The sequence below is a fragment of the Rattus norvegicus genome, chromosome 13, assembly GCF_021556685.1.
Source record: "Rattus norvegicus strain SHRSP/BbbUtx chromosome 13, alternate assembly SHRSP_T2T, whole genome shotgun sequence".
Taxonomy (NCBI): domain Eukaryota; kingdom Metazoa; phylum Chordata; class Mammalia; order Rodentia; family Muridae; genus Rattus; species Rattus norvegicus.
This window is the reverse complement of record NC_141546.1, coordinates 56,689,065-56,712,004: the sequence shown is the minus strand read 5'-3', so window position 1 is coordinate 56,712,004 and position 22,940 is coordinate 56,689,065. Positions and strand designations below refer to the sequence as shown.

Here is a 22,940-nt window from a genome sequence, read left to right as displayed (position 1 = left end):
CAGATTTTTCTGGTTTAGTATAATATTGGCTCTAGGTCTGTCATGTTCAGGTTTTATTATACAGAAGTGTATTTCTAATATTCACAAGTGCCCAAGACCTTTGTAAATGTTGAATGACTTTTATGAACTTATGGATATTACCTTGTCATATAATTTCTAGAGACCATGTATATATGTCATGATGCATTAATTAACCTTGAATATGTTAGTAAGTTCTTGAATATGTTGAAAAGTAATCATTGGAATAAAACAATTTTGATCAAATTATGTGATTTTTCAGCTTGTCAAATTTTCATTTATGAATGTTTCATTTAGAATTTTCTAGTGTTCACTGGGGAAAAGGTTATATACTCAAAAATGTAATTACATCAACCTGCTTTTATTATCAGATAATACTGGCTTCATAGAGTCATTTTTGTTATATTCCTCCACTTTACTTTTCTTAATTATATTTTGTTTGTGTTTGGTTTGGTTTTTGAGACAGGTTTTTCTATGTAGTACTGACTGTACTGGAAAATATTTTGTAGACTAGGGTGGCCTCAAACTCTCAGAGATTCACCTGACTCTGTCCTGGACTGATGATACTAAAGGAGTGTGCCACTGTCCTATTTCACAGTTTCATACAATGTGTTCTGATCATATTTCTGTTATCCCACCTCTTCCTGCATTCATCCTCCTTTACTCTCTTCAACATTGTGCTATTAAAACAAGAATTTCAGTACCGATAACAACATTTTCCTTTTCTAGCAGCTAAAAACTGGCTGTAAGTTTGGAGTTTGGGAATGGATTGATTGTCCAGCTCTTTGCTGCAATTTGTTTTGGCTTTGACTTCACTCATAATCTTGGTGTTGGGAAGGTTGGAACAAGGGTATACTCTGGGTTTACTGGTCAATCAGGCTTTTAAAATGAGTGAACCTTAAGTGGACCACAGAACCCATCTTGATAAGAAGCAAAATGATCAGCTGCTGATGACTGATCCAAGGTTGACCACTAACAGCTGCAGGCATAGTAAGATGATGTATTGATCTCCTTTTGAGACAACTTTATAAAAAAAATCACCCCTTCTAAAAATATAATGCTAACATTCTGTACATTTTATGTGATATTTAGATATGTCAAAGGTAATACATTCTTAACATTTTATTATTTTCACTAAATAAAATAGCTTTTCTTTCTCTTTCTTCCCTATACATGTACTAATACCCTCTGGACTTCACTCTGGGTTGTTTCATTAAAAGGATAACTTGTCACATCTAGTTCAAGGTACTACCACTTAGATACATGTTCTTCCACATAGCTTTGAAATCAAACCTTTGTTGCCAGAGAAATATTATGGAATGTTACCATCTCTGTATCCTGAAGTATTTGATATTTTAAATATTATTTTCTGATTTTCAAAACTTTTAAATTAATAAAGTACAAGAGACAAGGATAGATTCAAGGTACAGATCCCCTGTGGAATTACAATTTTACAAATTACAATTACCCTTTTTGGGGTGGTACATAATGTTCCTCAATTGAGGGCAGAGTGTATTTCTAATAAGCTACACGAGCCTTGCATATTCTTTACATAAATAATGTTATATTTATTTTCTGCTTTCACATCTGTAGAAATGTGCTAAGAACATATTTAGTCCCATCACATCATAATTAAATACAGGAATTTTAGCATTTGTATTGACAAAAATAGTTAAAGAAGCTGAAAGTGTATTTTTATTAATCAAAATATATTTTCCATTTATTTTATATTCCACTACTCTGATGCTATATGTTCAATTATAGAGGAACAGAGGACAGGCACATCACCCATGTGTTCACACTTTTTTCAATTAGGTCTCAATTTATTAGCACTATTCCTTTGATTCCAAAGAAACTGTTTTTAGCTGTGACCTACATTTACTCTACTTTTAATTGACAATGTTTTTCTCTTTCAATTAGTTGAAGCCACAAAGCACCTGAGATAGAAATCTAAATAATTTGTACTAACCTGATTTAGGATAATGATAATCTTCAATGGTGATTTCCATAATTTCTATTACATCTTATTACAGTACCAATGAGCAGAAGAATACCTTGATGTTAACTAGAACTATGTTCTTCCTGTTGTATATTTCATGCAATATTTTTCTCTTCCTGTATCTTAAAAGTGCCAAATATTGCTAATCATCAAATGTATGAATAAAAACAATTGAGATAAAAGCATATTTATTATGAAAACAAACGTGTAAAAACACTAATTTGAAGTTATTTGACAATGAATGCCATTGACATGAAATTGGAGTTATGAAATTTATTCATGGGCAGATGTCAAAAAAGTATGAAGTGTATAATGATCATGAAAATATTACCAAGTTAATTTGGTGGTTTTTCAGAAAACTGGGAATAGTTGTATTTAAAGACTCAGCTATTCCACTCCTGAGCATACACCCAAAAGATGCACCACCATCCCACAAAGACACTTGCTCATCTATATTCATAGCAGCTTAATTCCTAATACTCAGACACTGGAAACAGACAAGATATCCCTAACCTGAAAATGGATAAAGTGGATGTGGTATATCTACACAATGGAATTGTATTCAGCTATTAAAAACAAGAATCTTGAATTTTGCAGACAAATGGATGAAACTTGAGAATGTCATCCTGAATGAGCTAATCAAGATACCAATGTCATCCTGAGTGAGCTAACTCAGATTCCAAAGTACTTTTATGCATGCACTTTTAAGTATATATTAGTCATAAATTGTAATATCCATGCTATACTTCATAGACACATAGAAGCTAAATAAGATGGAGGGCCCAAGGCAGATGCTTGAATAACACTATGAAAGCTGAATAAAATGGGTAATGAAGCAAATGGAGGGAGGAAACTGGGCCAAGGAGGGAATGGGGTGATTCAGGATCAGTGGAGGAGAGGGACAGGAGAGATAGCCAGATGGTTATGAAAATAAATGGAAATCTACGACTCCGTGGGGTGGGGTGGGGTAGGGGCATCTCCAAGATGAGACAGAGACATGGGATAAGGGAGGGAACTGAAGAAGCAATTGAAGTGTCCTTAACTGTGACCCACAGCATTGGTAATATGGAACCTGAAGAGTCCACCTCCTGTAGCAAGTCAGGAATCCCAGTGGAAGCACAGGGACACCAACACATCCACAAAACTTTGGATTTACAATATTTTCTGTCTAAAGAAATGCAGCGACAAGGAATGGAGTACAGTCTGAGGGAATGACTAACCAATAACTGGCCCAACTTGAGACCCATTCCACAGACACGCACCAATTCCTAACACTAATAATGATACTTTGCTATGCTTGTAGACAAGTGTCTAGCATGGCAGTCCTCTGATAGTTCCCACCCAGTAGCTGACTCAGATCAAAACACCCACAGCCAAACCATGGATGGAGCTCAGGGATCCTTATGGAAGAATAGTAGGAAGGACTGGTGATCCTGAACGGAATAGGAACTCCACAAGAGTGAACATTTTCTAATATTTAGTTGAACGTTTGTATTCAAACTATGTGTCCCAATTCTTTGTAATTTACATTTAATTAATGAACTGACTTAATGAAACTGTGTACATACCAAATAAATATGTTTCAGAGACAACTGACATCATACACACACACACACACACACACACACACATATATATATATATAATGTAGTGTATTTAAACACTATTATTTGCATACATACAATATACATGTTTAAGGCAATCTCAAGAAAAATAAAATTTCATGAAGATAGTATGAATTGGTAAGTACCTGTAAAGAATATAAGTTGTCTAAATTGTGCTAAATATTGAAAATATCCAAACTTTCAAAGAGACTATTGAAACATTAATATGTCAGGAACAAAGTTGTATTCAAGTCATTTCATGAGAGTCATCCTTAGAATTATAATTTTTTATTTTTTATGAAGTTGTTTTAAGAATTTTTTTTTGCACTAAAGTAGGTCTTAGTCATGTTTCCGGGATGATTCATATTAATTTGAAATATATCCACATATTCCATTCATATTTTGATATATATTTCTATACTGACTAAACATGCATAATTTAAATTATTTGTGCATTTTGAATAACAATGTTTACATTGTAACTAGTTTTTAATATTCCAGGTACAAAATAAAGATGCTATAGATTAATGAATACAATTCAGTGTTCAACTGTGTTGATCAAGTATCTCTGTTATAAAATTAAGTTTAGTGACCACTCAGGATAATACTGAGTAGTTCTTAATTAGTGACTAAGAGGAAAAACAAGGTATACAAAGAACATTTTCAAAGCAGAGAATGCTGGTAAAAAGAAACATAAATGTGTTACCAAAGAAATCAGACATGTAAAATGTTGAGTGCAGAAACAGCTCAGTACAAACTAGTCTGGCTGTTTTGGACAAAGATAGTAGTATTAAATTTCAGTATGATAACATTGACTATTCTATTTAAGAAAAATATTGAGTCAAATATGGTACATATGTAGAAGATGATAATTTTAAATGTTTTCTTTCTGTGTGTGTGTGAAGATGAGCTGCCTCCTGTATTACTTGTATACAACTTTCTAATTTACTAATAACAAAATAATATTATAAGAAATAGAGATAGATATTGAAATAGAAAATGAAGTTCAGTTTCCAACACAGAAATATCCTTTAAAATACTTCAAACTCATATATTCTATACAAATCAAATCATTAAAATATATTTGATTACAACAAGTCAGGACTCCTAAGAGACAAATACAACTGAAGGTGTAAAGTTTCTGAAGATATGTTATAGAATATATAATAGGAGAACAAAAGCTGTAATTTGTTATGGGCCTGAGAATTAGATCCAAGTAAGGAATACTACGAATTCTAATGCCCTGTTTCTAAACCCTGATTCCTTGTGCAAGAAGAACTAACTTTTATAATGTTGATCATGATGGTTCATAGCAAAATCTATATATGCATGTTTTCTTGCTTTTTTTCCAATAACTGTTATAAACTTTAATGCTTGTAAAGTCAAGATAAAGACAGTTTGAGAATGTCTCCCTTGCCAGATTTTAACAAAACTGTAAATAATGCACTTTACATACATACATACATACATACATACATACATACATACATACACACACACACGCACACACACACACACACTTTATTTTTTTATTGATTTTTCTATTTTTTTAAGCAGTGTTTCTCTGGTTGGCCCCGTCTTTCTTGGAACTCATTCTGCAGACCAGGCAGGCCTTGATTTCAAAGATTTTCCCCTGCCTCTGCCTCCTGAGTAACAGAACGGAAAGAATGTGCCTCCACCACATGGCTACATACACACTTTCTTAATCACAAACATTTGAAGAGAGTCAAGACTTTGTAAAGAACCTTTGTCACTGCCCTTAAGCAGATATATCTTTTTTTATATAGACATTGATCTTCTGTGATTTTACTTTTATCTTCTACTCTTCCCTTACCATTCTCTGTATATAAATTTTTCTCTCTGCACCTGAATGTTGCTGTAATATTTAATCTCAAGCAGGGTTCCCAGCCTGCTTTGATCATTTAGTTCCCAGATAAAAGACACATAACTTTTACATTTACAATAAGCTTTTAAAGCACTAGGAGTGGGCAGATATGATTTCTCTGTGCCATTATGTATACCTCCCTGCCAATAACACCAAGATGTGATTTGTCATGCTTTGCATGGGTCTTACTCTGACTGCCAGCACCTGTGGCCAGTACTTATGATTTACCTGTGTCATTGTGTCTTCTCCTCTCTCCACCCTCTTCCCTCTCTTTCTTGTCTCCTGTCTCAGACCCCAAGCCTGGTAACCAAAAACGTCACATATCTCTCTTCTGCCCAGCTACAAGCTGTAGATGTCATTTTTTCACCAACCCGGGATAACTTGGTGGGCAAGATTACATACACTTAGGTCTGGGGGCACCCAGGGCCAGTTTTTAGTATTACAATATACAGGAATAAACCAAAAACCAAAACTTTCATATGGAACTATATTTGGAGTTATATTCTCTCTCTCTCTCTCTCTCTCTCTCTCTCTCTCTCTCTCTCTCCCTCTCCCTCTCCCTCCCCCTCCCCCTCCCTCCCCCTCTCCCTCTCCCTCTCCCTCTCCTTCTCCTCTCTCTCAAAATGAGCTAAGGCACTGGCCGATCCAGCTTCTAACTTAAGAAGAAATAATTCCTCAGCATACTGTGTCTAGTTGATGTGTTACTACTAGTTTCCTCCTTTCATCATGAGTAATAACATGAGCTGTACTCAATATGGTGTTTTTTAACTAAAATTCCAGTGCTACAATGGAAAAAGCAGCTAAAATTTGAAAACAAACCATTTGATATATTTTAATAATTACCAGCTTTTTAATCATCTTGGTTATTTCTCTTTCCACTTTGATATTTTGCTGATCATGGTCATGCTGCTGTGGATTTCCAATTGTGACTAAATTTAGGAAAGATTCCAGGTGTGAGAGGAGGTTGCAGAAAAAATCGTGGAATTAATAAGGCTGTGTCTGACCAAATCCTAAAAACATCCATACTTCTTAATTGGTGCTAATCTAAAGTTGATCATTTTCCACAGAGTCTAGTAGATGGCTCTAATTTTCTAGCTGATTCTGTTTCAGATACAGAGTTTTAAGGGGATGAGCAACACATTCCTAGATTCTAAAACTTCCAAGATTTTAAGAGATTACTTACTTCTCAAATGGTCTAGGAATATATAAAAGAAAATATTCCTAAATAAAGAGGGTAGGTTAAAGCCTAAAGTCAGGAAGAAATCTGTATATACTTTAGTCGAGCTAACAGGAAGGTCAGGTCTTGTAAGATGAGGAAACATAACATAATCAATAACATAGTAGTCTCAAAAAATGTAAAGCTTTTTCATTAGTGACACACAAATAAAGTCAAATTTGGAAGTTCCTATAAGTCTAAGCAATTCCAAAATCTTAAAATCAAGATCTCATCTATCAGTCAAGGCAACCTCGAGCTCTTATAAACAAAACAAAACAACACAACAACAGCAACAACAACAACAACAACAAGAAGAAAGCTACATACTTCCAATAAGCAATGTCACAGGGTGAACACTCCCTCACATTCCAAAACTGAATACTGAGAGCACAATTAGAAATAGCAAATCAAGACCAAAATCTATCATGCCAAACACTAGGACTAGCATTTGCCACATTAGCTGGGCCAGATAGCTCCAACCACACAGCTCTGACATCTATGTGCACAACCTTGCCTAAGCCTCTGGATCTAAAGCTCCTTTTTTATATGAATTGGGCTCCTTCCCTGGCTCTGCTCTTCCCCTCAGGGTATCCAGGCACAGTTGCACAATGAGCTGAATTGTAAAGAAAGAAGCTTAGCAAGGGCAGGTGGTTTAAGCAGCATCTTGATCAGTTTATCTCAGTAACAGTTGCCTTCTCAATACTGGTTTTATATCTTAGTTATACTTGATAAATATTCCAACCAAAGGGAATTGTAGAAGTAAGAGATTTTTTAGGTCCATAGTTTAAGTGTACAGTCCGTCATGAGAGGGAAGTCATGGTATAGCAGGGCCTTTAAATAGTGGTCACATTGCATTTATTGTCTGTGAAAGGAAAGGTTAGTGCTCAGGTCAACATATCTTTTTTATTCAGTTTGGCAGCTCATCCCAGTCACCTATAATGGGTGAAACATCACAACTCAAGCTAGTCAAGGTAATATCTTACATACATACACGGGGATTTGTCTCCCTGGTCACTTTTGATCTAAAGATATCAACTAAGCTTACCAAACAAAGATATGGTAAGGAAATTTCTAAGATTTCCAGTTCTTATTAATATAAGTTTCCATAAGTGTAACTGTAAATCAATATTCCATAATAATATAATCTCTTACTTCAGGATCCTGAAGACAGACTAGTAAGGTTCAGTGGATCCATTTATCCCTCTTTCCAGTGTTTCCACATTGAAGACACTACTTTATCTCTTTTTGAGTACTGATTTAATTCATCTAGTTCACTTACTGGGAGGGGTTGAGTGGCAAGAATCACACTTTGGGTACAGGCTTTGGGTGATGCCAAAGTGTCAACTATTTGATGAATGAAAATAAACAAAAAGTGAGACTAATGAGAACTTGTTAAGGAGACTATCTGATTTAAGGAGTGATGGTAGATAGTTTTAAACATGGGTCATTCTTTGTGTTTTTCCTGGGTTATCATTCATACTACTTAGCTTAATTCTCTTGTGGTCTTCCACTTCACAACAAAAGTAATCACAGGTTAGTTTTCAGAATTACTATCGTAGATGATATTCAACAGAGCGTTGTAGGAATGTGTAATGATTGAAGATGCTCTCCAAGCTCCATCTTCTGTGTCTGTTTGTAAGGGGGGATTGAGGAGAGATGCTTTTGCTTCCAATATTATAGTTTTAATTTGATAGCCCAATATATTGTTGGGAATTATGTAGTCACATCAAGTAGACTTGCCATTGGACTGGCTTCATCATAGAGGAAAATGAACATTCTTTACATAGGTATTTAGTAATCAATTTATTTAATAATTTAATAGTATCCCTAAAAGAATGTTATGATTCACAGTATTTTATATTCCAGAGAGTCTGTATAAAAGTTTGTAGTTTAGAAATAAAATTTTTCTAAATGTAAGGATTAAAGCTGCGCTTCTTGTGACCACTCAAAATTGTAAATCCAGCAGGTCAGAAGTGGAGCAAGAAGATTAAGGAAGTCAAGGTTCTCAGCTAATTCAAAGGTTAGAAGCCAACCTCTGCTACACAAGGTTTTTTTCAAACAAGAATGACAATGAAGCAGATATTTCATAGCATTTTATGCATTTATCTGAAATATATAAATGTATAAAAGATTTACACTAAAGCACTCTTATTTATGAGTAATATTTAAAGACAGTAGCTTATTTGATTACTTAGTGTACTTTTTTTTTATCAAAGTCAAACTGAAAGATATACATTGAAGTTACTTTTGCTATAAAATATTTATGTGCTTGTACAGGGAAACCAAAATGAGGAAAGTCCCTGTTATTCTGTGTAAATGTAACTGTTATTCACACGATATAATTGTTGTCTCTGAGGCATACTGTGTCTGTATGTTAATATAGCTCTAGTCCTGGAAGCTTCTAAAGTCCATACAACATAATCTAGTCATAGAATCCTTTTCAGTCTCTGAAATTTACTGCTGAATATTCACATCAGTTTTGAACTCTTTTTAAACTCTTGTCTGTTGGATTAACTCAGCTATCCTGGTTCAAACTCCTCTACGAATTGACTTAGGCAATTTGGCTTCCCTCAGCATCTGACAGAATTGCTCTTCTTGGCCTCATTCTAACTTTGGCAACATATTCTAATCTTCTGGCTCCTTCTCATTCTTTGGCACAGCTTGTTCTGACTTCACATGTATGTGTAGCTTGTTCTTTCTCTGCAACCTTTCTCCATACAATACACCTGGTAAAACAGCATCTTAATTTCACTAACTGACTGAAGAGAACTAACTAGAACTCAGAGATCTGCATGCCTCTGTCTCCTGAGTGCAGGGATGATTAAAGACATCTATAACCACACCTAGACCTAAGTTTTTCTTTACCAGAAACTAGCTTTATATAAGCCTTGAATTCAGAGATCTGCTTGCCTCTGTCTCCCAGAATTAAAGACATGTCAATATTCCAGCTGGATCCCAGAGACCTCGATGGTGGATATGATCTCTCCATAGCAACCATGTTCCGAATAAAATTCCTCTACAATTCTGTTTCTGTAACTTATGATTTGGGGTTATTTCCTCCCTGCTACATCTCATCCTTTTATAGTACTGAGGGCACAGAGGTAAGCCCTTGTCATAAGCTTTAGTTAGATTAGGATAGATTCCAAAATACACCCCATCTTACAGGATAGCTCACTTTTCATTATGGATGATGATTATTTATTCATAATTGTGAATCTGTACTTGGAAAAACATATGCAAGAACATCCTAAAGGTTAGACTGATTCTTTAAGTGATACAGCAGTAAGACTTCGTGAACCTTCAAGACCAGAACTAAGAAAATGATTAATCAGACCATACCTTTGCCAAGCTGATATATTTATACATATTTCTGCCCTATCTGCCTTAATTCTTCCTCTGTGTAAACTGAAACATTATGTCAATAGCCTGCTATTTTCTATAATGTGGCCATATTGAATAAATCTTTTTACTGGGAGAGGCCACTAAGCCTAGTTTGTGATAACAGCTAGATCACAAGTTCATCACCACAATTATAAAACCATATATGTATATTTAAGTTAATATCCAACCAGAAAAAAACATCAGAATTAAAGATTTTCTTTCAATTCTTTTGTCAGAGAACAAGAAAGAAGAGTGAAAGTTTGCTCTGACTTATTTTTTCTCATCAGTTTATCTCATGTAAGCAGTTCTGGAAAGAAATCACAATCCATCATTCAGAGAAAAGAAGCATGCTACACTTGGAAAGGTTAGATTTAATCTAAATGTTTGTTGAGAATACAGAGTAAGCAGAATGCTAACTCTTTACAATCAGTTTTCATGTTGTCTTGGAAAGATGCACACCTGAAAGGTATTTTCCCCCTTTGGCAAATGTAGTTAGCTTGAAGAGTGGACTTGGGAGTAGAGCAGACACATTTAGCAGGAGGAATGTGATAAGCATCTTATTAGGGTTAGAGAGACAGAAGGAGAAATCAACACAGGGAAGGACAAAATGCATCTTATAGCAATTATCTGCAAAATGGCAGCAGCTGTTCAAGCTTTTGGGGGATTGGAATTCTGAGAAGTCCAAAGAGAAACATATGGTATAGTTCATCACAAAACTATTTAAAGCTATTATTGTTCATGTCGTCTCTTTATGTTATCCTTAGTGAAAGTTAATAGGTACACGGATTGGTTTTGAATGTCATGAATGTGTGATGGATCTAATGTCCTCAAAGACTTAGACATGCCAGAAACCCTCTCAGGGTAGACCTAGACAAAAGTGAACTTTATCTATGTGTAATGAAAACTATTTTTTAAAATTATAAAAGTCATTTATTCTGCAGAATATTGTGTGAGCTTTAGTTTTGAACCTTTATGTAGAACTCTAGAAACAGAAACCACTAGGCTTTTGAGAATCTGCACACTGGTTCTTTTTCAATAGATATTCTGCAATAGAACAAAGTGAAAAAGCACCCATTAACACTTCCTACTTATTTGTGTGGGCCCAGTTATAATTTTAAGACTTACAAAGGGAAGTGTTAAGAATGGCATTTCAAAATACTCATTTGAAAGGGTGGGGATGACTTTGCTAAAACAGTCAGAACAAACACCCTGTTCTAGAATTTTATTTTTTGAGGTGTATCACAAATTTTATTGAGTATGTAAAACATTATTATTGGGCACAATCACTCTGTTCTACACTATATCTCAAAAAAAATAATAACTTCTGTCTATTTGAAAATTTCAACCCATTTCCCTTCCCCTTTCAGCTCTCCTGTGCCCTATGACAATCCTTACAATTATTTCTACATCTTCAACCATATTTGAATCAATGGAGAGGAGAGTGACTGTGATGTCTGTCATGTGATAAGTTAATTGATTTAGCACAATATCCCATAGGTGAACTTGTGCTCTAAAATGTCACACTTTCCCTTATATTTACTTATAATAATATTTTATTAATGTTTGAGAATGTAGTGTGGTCATACTCATCTCTAGCTCCTCCCATGTGAATACTGTGCACTGTCACCTCCCATCTCTCTCCTCCCCACTCTCACCCTCCCATCCATCCTCCCCACTTTCACCCTCTCCACCTCCCCATTCTCACCCTCCCATCTCTATCCTCCACACTCTCACCCTCCCATCTCTATCCTCCACACTCTCATCCTCCCCACTATCACCCTCCCCTCTTCATCCTCCCCATTCTCACCCTCCCATCTCTATCCTCCCCATTCTTACCCTCCCACCTCTATCCTTCTCACTTTCACCCTCCCATCTCCATCCTCCCCCTCTTACCCTCCCACCTTCATCCTCTCCACTCTCACCCCTATCTCCATCCTTCCCACTCTCACCTTCCCATGTCCATTCTCTCCCTACATTCCCTCCCCTCTTCATCCTTTCCTCTCTCATCTCTAGCCACCCAGCATTTTCTTTTCTACTTTTGTTTCCACATTCATTATAGATTTGAGGTAAGTTAGTTATATATGACAAAATTTTATTATTCAATAAATAAAAATTGTTTAGGGAGATCATTTGGTGTTAAACGTCTTTCTATGGATGTTTGAAGAGTTGAAATCAGCTCTCAAGCTCTAACAGAAAATCTGGTCACCACAGCCTTATAACTTATTTATGTAGGATGGAGACAGGAATGGAGAGGATTGCCCTACCCTCAAGTCTAGCTGAATATGTGAAGGTCAGATTCAGTGAGTAATCTAATCTCAAAACATACAAGGTGAAAAAGGATTGATAAAGACATGTGATATCCACTATACGGCTACTCATAAAACAATGCAAAACAAAACACACATATTTGTGTATGAACATATATATTAACATATATAAAAATATACACATGCATATAACTTATGTACTAAATAAACAAACAAATAATGAAGAAAAGTAAAAGAACCCCAGCTTTAAAAATGTTACAAAAATGATTATGAAAATGATAAACCTGCATGGCAACTTTTTGGTTTTTAAATAATTAGCCTTTCAAATGGGGTGGTGCTATCTATATATAGGTTATAAGAAAATAAATTAATTTTAATTTTATTATTTAATTTATTTAATTTCAAATGTTTCCTTCTTGGATGACTTTCCATGAGCCCCCTAAGCCATTCTTCCTCCCTTTCACCTCTAAGATGATGCTTCCCCCTAGCCATTCACTTTATTATTAAAATTATGATTCATTCAAAAATTTGATTCCCTCAAAGACTTATAAGTTCTTTAACTGAAAAACAAAATTTTAAAATGCCCACAACTGAAGTTTCACAGCAGTAATAGTATTATTTCTGCTTAAGTAACCGACTGTTTGAAGAAATCATCAGAACTGACTATACAGTGACTTTATTTTTTTTCCTACTTTCTTTCACTTTTCTTTCCTGCTTCTCTATTCCTTTCTTTCTTCCTTTATTCTTATTCCTTCATCCTTTCTTCCTTCCTTTATCTTTTCTTTCTTTTATTTGGTGTTTTAAGTTTCTAGATTCCAAGACAAGAAAAGTAACTCTTGTCTGCCCCATTAGTTGCCAAAAATTGAAAATTACTTATTTAAAATTAGTTCCTTGCAGCAAAGCACCTTCATGGTAACTACTTTGCAATCAATCCAGAATCAACTAAGTAATTAAACCTCACCAAATTGGGTAACAGATGTTCACCTAATGGACAATTAAGTTTATACCTTTTTAACCTAATATGAAGGGTGTTGATATATTGTGAAAAATTTTAAATCTGTACAAGTCTCATTTATTGCATTATTGAATAATGCTTTATAATAAGAACTGAAGAATAGAAAAATACAAAAATGTACAACTCATATTAATGATTTTACTCCATTCTTCCTATTTATCTCTCTGATTCTCCCTTAAATTTGTTACACTTATGAAGCTCTTATAAAATGTCTGCCTGAAATTTGTTGCAGGAATGTAACTAGAGGGTCACCTGCATGTCCTTATTACTAATTACTGTGGGGAGGCAAGAAAGGATATTACAGTTACTGCTTTGAGATTGTGACAGTCCTTTGCAAGATGACAAAATTTTATGTGCAAAAACCTATGATATTTTCCATCTCAAATTTTACTCCCTTCTGCAGAATCTACACTGTTAGTCTCCCTGTCTTTCCTAGTCATATTTCCTCCACAACACACCAGATATAACACTGTCTTTACATTCTAGGCCACAGATGACTCTACCAAACTAGCCTGCATTGCAACTAAGTTTTAGAAATCTAGAAAGACCCACCCTACTTGTCACTAGTGGGAGATTGCTTCTGTACCTCGTGCAAACTCTCCATACAGCCAGACCTCTTAAGTTTCTTCTCCAGGGTCCATCTGGGTGAGTCTCCGTGACCTCCATTGGCATGGTGTGATGGTTTGTATATGCTCAGCTCATGGAGACATAGAGTCTGGATTTTCCCAACTGGTTTTCTGTCTTGCTTTGGTGCAGCATTTTTTACTTTATACAGGATTACAGTTAAGAGAATGCTTGAATCTCAGAAGAGATTTTGAATTTTGGACTTGTTTTTAACATTGTTGAAAATGCTCTAGACTATGAGGACTTTTGAAGTTGGACTAAATGTATTTTTGCATTATGCTATATTTAGGTATAGACTCATATATTTAAACAAGTCTATGGAGGTTGTGGGCAGAGAGTAGAATGTGATAGTTTGTATATGTTTGACCCAGGAGTGGAATGTGATGGTTGGTATATGTTTAGTCCAGGGAGTGGTACTATTAGGGGTTGTGGCCTTGCTGAATTAGATATGTATTTGTTAGATTAGATGTGTCACTGTGAGCATGGACTTTAATATCTTCCTCCTAGCTACTTAGAAACCAGTCATCTGAGGTTGAAGTCTCAGCTCCTCTAGCCCCATGTCTGCCTTGGCATTGCCATGCTTCTGCCTTGATAGTAGTGGACTGAACCTCTGAATCTATAAGCCAGCCCCAATTAAATGTCAACCCTATAAGAGTTGCTTTGGTCATGTTTTATATTCAGAGCTGTAAAACACTACCTAAGGCACATGCCTACTTTCCAACCCACCAGATTTTAATCAAATGATAAAGCCTAGTTTGGCCTCATATGTTTGCACCTTCAAAGATAACAAGGCTTTTTCTTTCTTTTTTTTTCACAAGAATATATTTTTATTCTAAGAACAGTGGACAATCATTACAAGCATTTCACGGTTTCAATTTTTCTTAAGAAATTTCGTAAGAACAGAATAATTCAGTTAACATCATTGACTATTGGACTTGTAAGCTGCACCTAGACCTATATAGGACTTTTCCCTTCATAGGTGTCCTGGTCTGTATTTTTTTCCTCCATCTTTATTAACTTGGGTATTTCTTATTTACATTTCAATTGTTATTCCCTTTCCCGGTTTCCAGGCCAACATCCCCCAAACCCCTCCCCCTTCCCTTCTATATGAGTGTTCCCCTTCCCATCTTCCCCCTATTACCATCCTCCCCCCAACAATCACGTTCACTGGGGGCTCAGTCTTGGCAGGACCAAGGGCTTCCCCTTCCACTGGTGCTCTTCTAAAACATCCCTATCTATCTCCAAACCCACGGTCCTTTGATACAGGATATCCTGTAATTCCAGCCATTTAGATTTATCCCCAATCTCCAGAATTGAACTGAAAAAGCCTACATCCTGTATTTTAGCACAGTTCTCTCTGATGATCTAAGTTCATTCCACTCCCCAAATATCCAAGATCTAGACTTAGCCTATCCATACATTCCCTTTTCTGCTTCAAAATATTGAATCCATATAAGGCTAAGACCCCAAAAGAAATCCATATGGCTAGCTCTCACAGAAAAAAAAATAGCTACAATATGGGAGAACAAGCCACTATCTTCTCTCTAAAGTGTTCCAGAACTAGAGAAAGGTTTGCCTTTGAAATTATGAAGATTAACTCAGGACCTGGAATTTAAAAAACATTCATAAAGTCTATCAAAAATGTCAAGGATTTTAAATAAGACACAAGCCGCTCAATGAAATTAAAGAAAAAGAACTTAAGGAAGTAAATGCCTGAGTAATGTCAAAACAAAACATACGGCTGTTAGAAATGATGAGGACAATTTAAAAATTAAGAATGGAATTCAATAAGGCAATACAAAGTTTTAAGAAGATTCAGGGTGAATATATGAATATGGAATTGAAAAATATAATAATTCAATTCAATGAGAAAAAAACCCAGTAAAACCTTACAGGAAGAATGGAACAAATAGAAGACAAAATATAAGGTCTTGAAGATAAATAATCTAGACCAAGTAAGGAAGGAATATGAAATGTTTCAAAATAGAGTAAATGACTTATCAGGTAATGTTGGGCAATGAAATAAATGAACAATTGAATTACAGGCACAAATGATATAATGTAATCTCAAATCAAAGGCATAGACCTGATTTTGTAAAAATTCATAGAATAAAACTCCCACATACTAAGAAGTGACACACCCCTCTAGCATACTATTCTACACAAATAGTGGCAGGAAGCAAGCCTATCCTAATATTTGAAGAAAATAGACAAGAAACTAAAAGTAATCAGGAGAGATAAAGAGAGACAATGTTAAACTATTTAACCAAGAAGATGTCCTATATTGTATATATAAATGAAAAAAACTGAAGGAGACAGAAACCCCATAGGAAAAACAACAGTATCAATTAACCTGGACTTCTGAGAACTCTCAGAGACTAAGACATCAACAAAAAGCATATATTGGTTGGTCCCTGGCCACCCAGGTACATATGTAGCAAAGGATTGCCTTATCTGGCTTCAGTAGGAGAGGATGTGCTAAACGTGTAGAGACTTCATGCTCTAGGGAAGGGGGATGCCCTCTGGGGTTGAGGTAAGGTGGTAGTTAGTGTGGCAGGGGTTTGTGGGTGGGTGTGGTGGGTGGTTTTGTGAGTGAACACCCTCTCAGAGGCAAAGGGATGGCATGAATGGGGTTTAGAACTCTGGGAGGGGGGAACAAAGAGGGAAGACATTTGGGATGGAAATAAATAAAACAATTAAGTAAAAATGTTGGAAAATCTTTGGTACAACAGTGCCACACATACCTTGGAGATGAACAAAGCTGTATAACTGGAGTTGAGGTAGTCTGAACAGGAGGAAAACTATTCCTCTTACTCTTGAGGAGTCTATGGGATGAAGAGATTTCTATGATTCATAAAAGTCAGATTTAGAATTTAACCATATTTGTTTACATTTTTGTAGAAATTAGACTATGAGAGAGAACTGATTGAAGCCACTAGAAGTCCTGGTTTACTGTACCATGACCATGGCCCAGCAATTTTATTACTGAAATTTGTAAAGAAGACAAAGGGAACATTAATTTTACATTCAGTTTAGTATCTAGAAGACTTATTCTGTCTAAACAAAACTGTCACTGGTCAGGGCAACTAGCTTAAATAGTAAAGGTGTTTGCTGCCTAACCTTAGGATCTGCATTCTATCTTTTGGACCCACAGGAAGGAAGAGAAAGTTGTATATATCACATCCTGTGATAGAACAGGCACACACACATGCATGCATGAACTTAGTATTAACAAAATGAAACCAAGCTATTTGTGACAGTGCCTTTGGGTCAGACCACTTAATATAATTATTTTATTTGCATAAGTATAGAATGAAGTAGAGAGTGACTGGTGAATTTCTTCTTTGTATACACCACTTTTCCTCCAGTTGTCTCCTAATTTTTAATATGTAAAGATTCAAGGTGTAGATATTCACAGATAATGCTAGAGTAATTCAGAAGAAGGAATCCTTGTGAGAGCACAAGTGTTTTTGAAGCTACATTTTGAATTATATTAGATAAATTGAGATGTAGATTATCGAAAAATTCTCTTATTAAGTTTATTGTTAGCAATTTATCAAGTGAATCAAGGTAACATCAAAAAAAGAATGCTTCTGTGCTGTAACTTCTATAAATTTATTGATCCTAATTCTTTTCTTGACCTTTTCAGATTGTATGTACCAGCACTTATTATTAGTCATAATAATGTAAAGAAACGAGTACAGGGGACAATGTAATGAGCAATCCATCATTGAAATTTACTTAATAAAGCAAGAATTTTATGGAATACTCTTTATAAATCAATACTACATTTCCTACTTGGACTTATCTGTCCCACACTGTGAAATAATTCTAAAAACCATATAATATCCAAAATGTAAACTAAACTAGATGATATGGTAGAACTTCAAGTCAGCTGTGCCTCAAGTAAAAACACCAAAAGGATTAACTCCACAACTTATTCAAATGTAAGTTAAACCACTTTTGGATTGTGCATACACAGGTGTGTAGATGCAAAGCCATTCATAGAACACGTCTACCAAGATTTCTGTCCTTCTGAGACCTGGGACCATTTTATTGTTCAAAAGTTTGATTAAAATAAAATAGACAACTATTTTCTAGGGCAGTTCCATTATTTTAGTTGCAGAGAATACAACCATCCTGTATTTTCTCCCTACCTATAGTCACACATGAAACCATTTAAGGATTCTTGTTAAAAAATTGCCAACTAGAGTTAGACAGATACAGACACCCACAGTCAAACAGTTAATGGAGCTTGAGGATTCTAGGAGAAGAATAGGAGAATGGATTGCAGGCCCCAAAGGGGATAAGAACTCCGTAGGAAAAACAACAGAACAAATAACCTGGACCCTTGGGGCTCTCAGAGTCTGAACCATCAATAAATGAATATAACATGGACTGTACCTAGACCTCTTTGCACATATGTAGCACTCTTGCACAGAAGTAGCAAATGTGCAGCTTGACCTTCATGAGGGTCCTGAACAACTGGAAAAGTCTGTTACTGGGCTGTTTGTCTGGACTCAGTGGGAGGGGAAGAAGCCTGTGGAATATCACATGCCATCTTATTATAAATGTAAGCTAAAAATCAATGATATATAAATTTAAATTTACTTATTATCTACATGTTTATAAGAAATACTATATTCCGAAAACATGTATAAAAGTATGGAAAATAATCCCCAAAATATCAAAATAAGTATTCTGAGACTGAGAAAACCTTAAAGCCTAACATTAATGGTTCAATTAAAAGCATACTAGAAACGGCCAAAAGATTAGCTTGACTAGTCAATGTATAATATCAGAATCATATACAGAACCATGAAAAAGATAATTCAAACTGGTATAGATTATATGAGAAACTGTAATGTCAGAATTAGAAAAGATTCAAAAATTTCAGAGTACATGTAACATAACCAAGAAAAAGAGCAGATAGAATTTCAGAAGTTCCATCACAGCACATTGAAATAAAAGTATAAGAACATAGCAATAGCCAGAGGAAAACGTATGTAATATTTGTGAGTATGATGTGCATAGGTGACTTTCCAACAGGCATGGAAACATTTAGGAAACAACTGAAGGAAGGCATAAGACACCAAAATGGTAAAAAGAAAAATGCTTTCTAGAATTCTAAATCATGCAAACAAGCAATTTAATACATGAGAATAAATAGAATAATTTCAGAAAAACATAAATCTGAGTAATTTTATGTAGTGAAACCTATACTAGAAGAACTCTCAAGTGAGTTAAAGAAAATAGAAATGCAATAGTAAGGCCAAACATTAGTGGTACAGACAAGTCACATGTACTAATATCCTGCCATCAGAACAGAGATCATATGGGGCATGTAAGAATTAAAATATATATATAGTTCATTATTGGGATAAACTCTAGTTCATGAGTTAATATCTTATGTGAATCTCATTTTTCCTTATGATAGCATTAAAACTCAGAAAAATGATCCTGATTTCATTTTTTCCAGGTAAGATGGGATGTTCTTTACCATAGATGAAGTCGTAGAGCATGTGTGATAATTGTCTGTGTTTGCAAACAAGTCAATAAAGGATATAATGAAAATGCAGATTTTCCTTGCCATTACTTATTCATGGATAACACCACTGCCAGCTGACTGTTAAGAAATACCAAACTCTATTCTTGTGATGGAACTAATAAAGTATTTTGTATTTTGTGTTTTTAAAATTAATTTGGTTATATTTGACAGGTCATTTCTTGAATCTCAATATTAGTGTGGGGTGGCAGGGTGTGAAAGGTACCCTGATTCCTGGTCAAGATAGGTTGAATGCCTGGAAACCCTAAAAGGGACAATAGGCACATCCTCAGTCTTCCAGGAGATCAGGGTCTTCTTCCATACCTGCAGTCCCAACAGACCCGTGTAGGGAGGTTTGAGACAGATCAGTCACATAAGGCAATGCCCCAAGACCTTCCTCCACAGGTGAGGACATGACCGCTGCTCATGTAGGCTCAAGACAGATCAATAGAAGCAGGACCATGCCCGCAAATATGTAGATGAGGTATTCCCAAGTGCTCAGGCCAGACCAATGGAAAGTACCTGCTGTCATACACTGACCTAGCCAAAAACTGTATTTAAAAATTGTGTTCAGGATTAAAGGTGTACAGGAATTATTCCATTGTCTGAGAGCTTCTGTCATAAGAGCTGTAACACCACTGCTTGGGTAAGAGATCTGCTCTCCCAAAATCGCTGGCAGAAGTTCAACTACACCTCTTGCCAGCTAGTCAGTCTCCTGCTGGCTCAGCCCAGTGAAGCAACCAAAGTGGCAGTGGCATAAAGGAGCAGAACCAGGAGCAGAGGTGGCAGAAGCAATCCCCCCTCCCTCCCTGAGTTGTTCCCCCCCTTTGCCTGAACCCACACACCTAGCAGGGCCAGTGATCTCTGTGGAAAACCTCTGTCACAGAGGCCCACACATTAGTGAGTTGTTTGAAAGTTTGGGCATATTTCAGTTATAGTTTTGCTGCTGTAAAAAGACACCATGACCAAGGCAAGTCTCATAAATACAACATTTAATTGGGGCTGGCTTACAGGTTCAGAAGTTAAGTTCTGTATCATCAATGTGGGAACATGGCAGCATCTAGGTAGGCATGGTACAAGAGGAGTTGAAAGATCTAAAGCGTCATCTGAAGGCTGCTAGAATACTGACTTACAGGCAGTGAGACCAGTCTTAAGACCATGTCCACAGTGACACATCAACTCTGACAAGGCCGCACCTCCTAATAATGCCACTCCTTGGGCCAAGCATATACAAACCATGACATTCTAGTCCTTGGCCTCTATAGGCTTGTTCAAATATATGAGTCTATGGGGACCATACCTTCCAAAGTCTATAGCAGCATCAACAGTGCTACAAGTCCAAAGTTCAAGCTCTCTTCTGAGAGTCATCTAATCTCTTAATCGTAATCCCCAAAGCAAGACAGGAAAACAGTAGGGTAAACTCCAAACTGCATCTCCATGACTGATGTCAAAGCAGCCTTCAAATCTCCAACTTCTTTTTCATCATTTTTGATTGCAACAAACTTCTTTTTCCTGGGATGGTTCCATTCCCTGTTAGTATCTTTCCTCAGCAGATAACCCAAAGCTCTGGCATCTGTTAAATCTTGGGGTTTCCAAGGCAACTTCGATGTTATAGTTACTTGTTTAGTGTCTGGGTTCCACACATAACCTTCTGGTCTCCTCCAAAGGAATTGAATCACATTTCCAGCCCTGTCCTCTGTAGCACTCTATGTTCTGGTTGATTTCACTCCATTGCTGCTACTGATGTTCTTGGTGATCATTTCATGATACTGGCATCTCCAATACACTAGGGTCTTCGACTACAAGAAGGCTTCACCAATAACCGCTCATAGGCTCTCTTCATGGTGCCAAGCCTCCATTCCTTTGCATGGCCCCTTTAGTCCTGGGCCATCAACTCCAAGTGAGGTTGCACCTTCACCAGTATGGCCTTTCATGGCCTCTCACAATGCCAAACCTCACCTGTTCTTCATGATCCCTTCATTCATTCCCTCAAAACCAGCAGCACCTGGGTTATTATTACACATTGCCAAGTACAGCTGCAGCACAAAGTAAAACATTGGCTATTTCTAGAACACAGCTTTTTAGTGCTCCCAGAAATCACTTCCCAGATTTCACATCAGAGCCACATGGTCAAAGCTGTTATGTTTTGCTGCTTGCTGGGGCTGCAACATGGCCCCTCTTATTCTATTACTAGCTTTCTGTCTTCCAACTCTGTCACTGCCTAACCTCAGCTTTCCTGGAACATGGTTCTATAGATTCACCTTGAACTCAGAGATCTACATGGCTCTCTCTCCTGTAATGCTGGGATTAAAGGCATGTACCACCATGCCTGGATTTTAGCTATTTTTCACCTAGAACCTGCTTTGTTCCAGGCTGTCCTTGCACTCAAGAGATCTGTTTGGCTTCCTCTTCTGGGATTAAAGGTATGTACTGCCATGCCTGAATCTAAATTTAGCTGGGTGGGATCTTGCCTCAAAATCCCTTAATGTGTTATTCCCTAGAACATAGGCTTTAGCTCCATTTACTTCCTGGTGTCCCTTTAATGCTTGAACCATATATTTCATATTCTCCCTTTCTCAGCTTGCTGTGTTTGTTTAAAATGTTCTTCATGTGACTTAACCACAGAACAAAGTCTCTGGTGGGCTTTTTTGAGACTTCCTTTATCAATGAAATTATCACAGATCTCTTTACCTTAGCCTCAAGTAGAAAGCAGTCATATTCTTGACCAAAATAACACAAAAACAGTCTCAATGACACATATTGAAAAATTTCTCCTCTGAAACCTCTTGGGCCAGGTATGCACAGTTCAAATCACTCACAGCAACTATGTTTTCCATACTCCTCTTAGGATAGCTCATTAAGCTCCATTTAAAACATTGTATTGCTTTCGAAATCCAAGGTCCCAAAATCTACATTCTCTCAAACAAAAGCATGCTCAGGCCTATCACAGCAATAACCCTGTCCCTGGTACCAAGTTCTCTCTTAGGGTTTTACTGCTGTGAACAGAAACAAGCTAAATTAGCCATGACTAAGCTAAGTCTTATAAAGGACAACATTTAATTGGGACTGGTTTACAGGTTCAGAGGTTCAGTTCAGTATCATCAAGGCAGGAACATGGCAGCATCCAGACAGACATGGTACAGAAGGAGCTGAAAGTTCTCCATCTTCATCTGAAAGCTGCTAGCACAATACTGACTTTCAGGCACCTAGGGGGAGGATCTTTAGACCAAGGCCACAGTGACACACCTACTACAACAAGGCCACACCCCTTAATAGTGCTACTCCCTGGGCTAAGCATATACAAACCATCACAGGTCATAATTTGTTGATTGGATACAGAAAAATCAGTACTAAGATTCAAAAATACTGACTGCTTGCAGGAAATT

General features: G+C 36.4%; 1 long non-coding RNA gene across 7 annotated transcripts in view; it reads right to left on the bottom strand.

The window, feature by feature from the left end:
• The window catches only part of LOC134481503 (uncharacterized), a 133,104-nt gene extending 110,368 nt beyond the window's left edge, over positions 1-22,736 (bottom strand). For 4 of the 7 annotated variants that reach the window (XR_015636354.1, XR_015636349.1, XR_015636355.1 and 1 more), the window contains exon 1: positions 22,630-22,736. This is a non-coding gene — a long non-coding RNA (uncharacterized LOC134481503). Of the gene's footprint in view, positions 1-16,753; positions 16,835-22,629 lie in introns of all 7 variants that reach the window. The other 3 variants (XR_015636352.1, XR_015636351.1, XR_015636348.1) reach the window with 1 other exon arrangement.
• Positions 22,737-22,940: the final 204 nt, after the last annotated feature.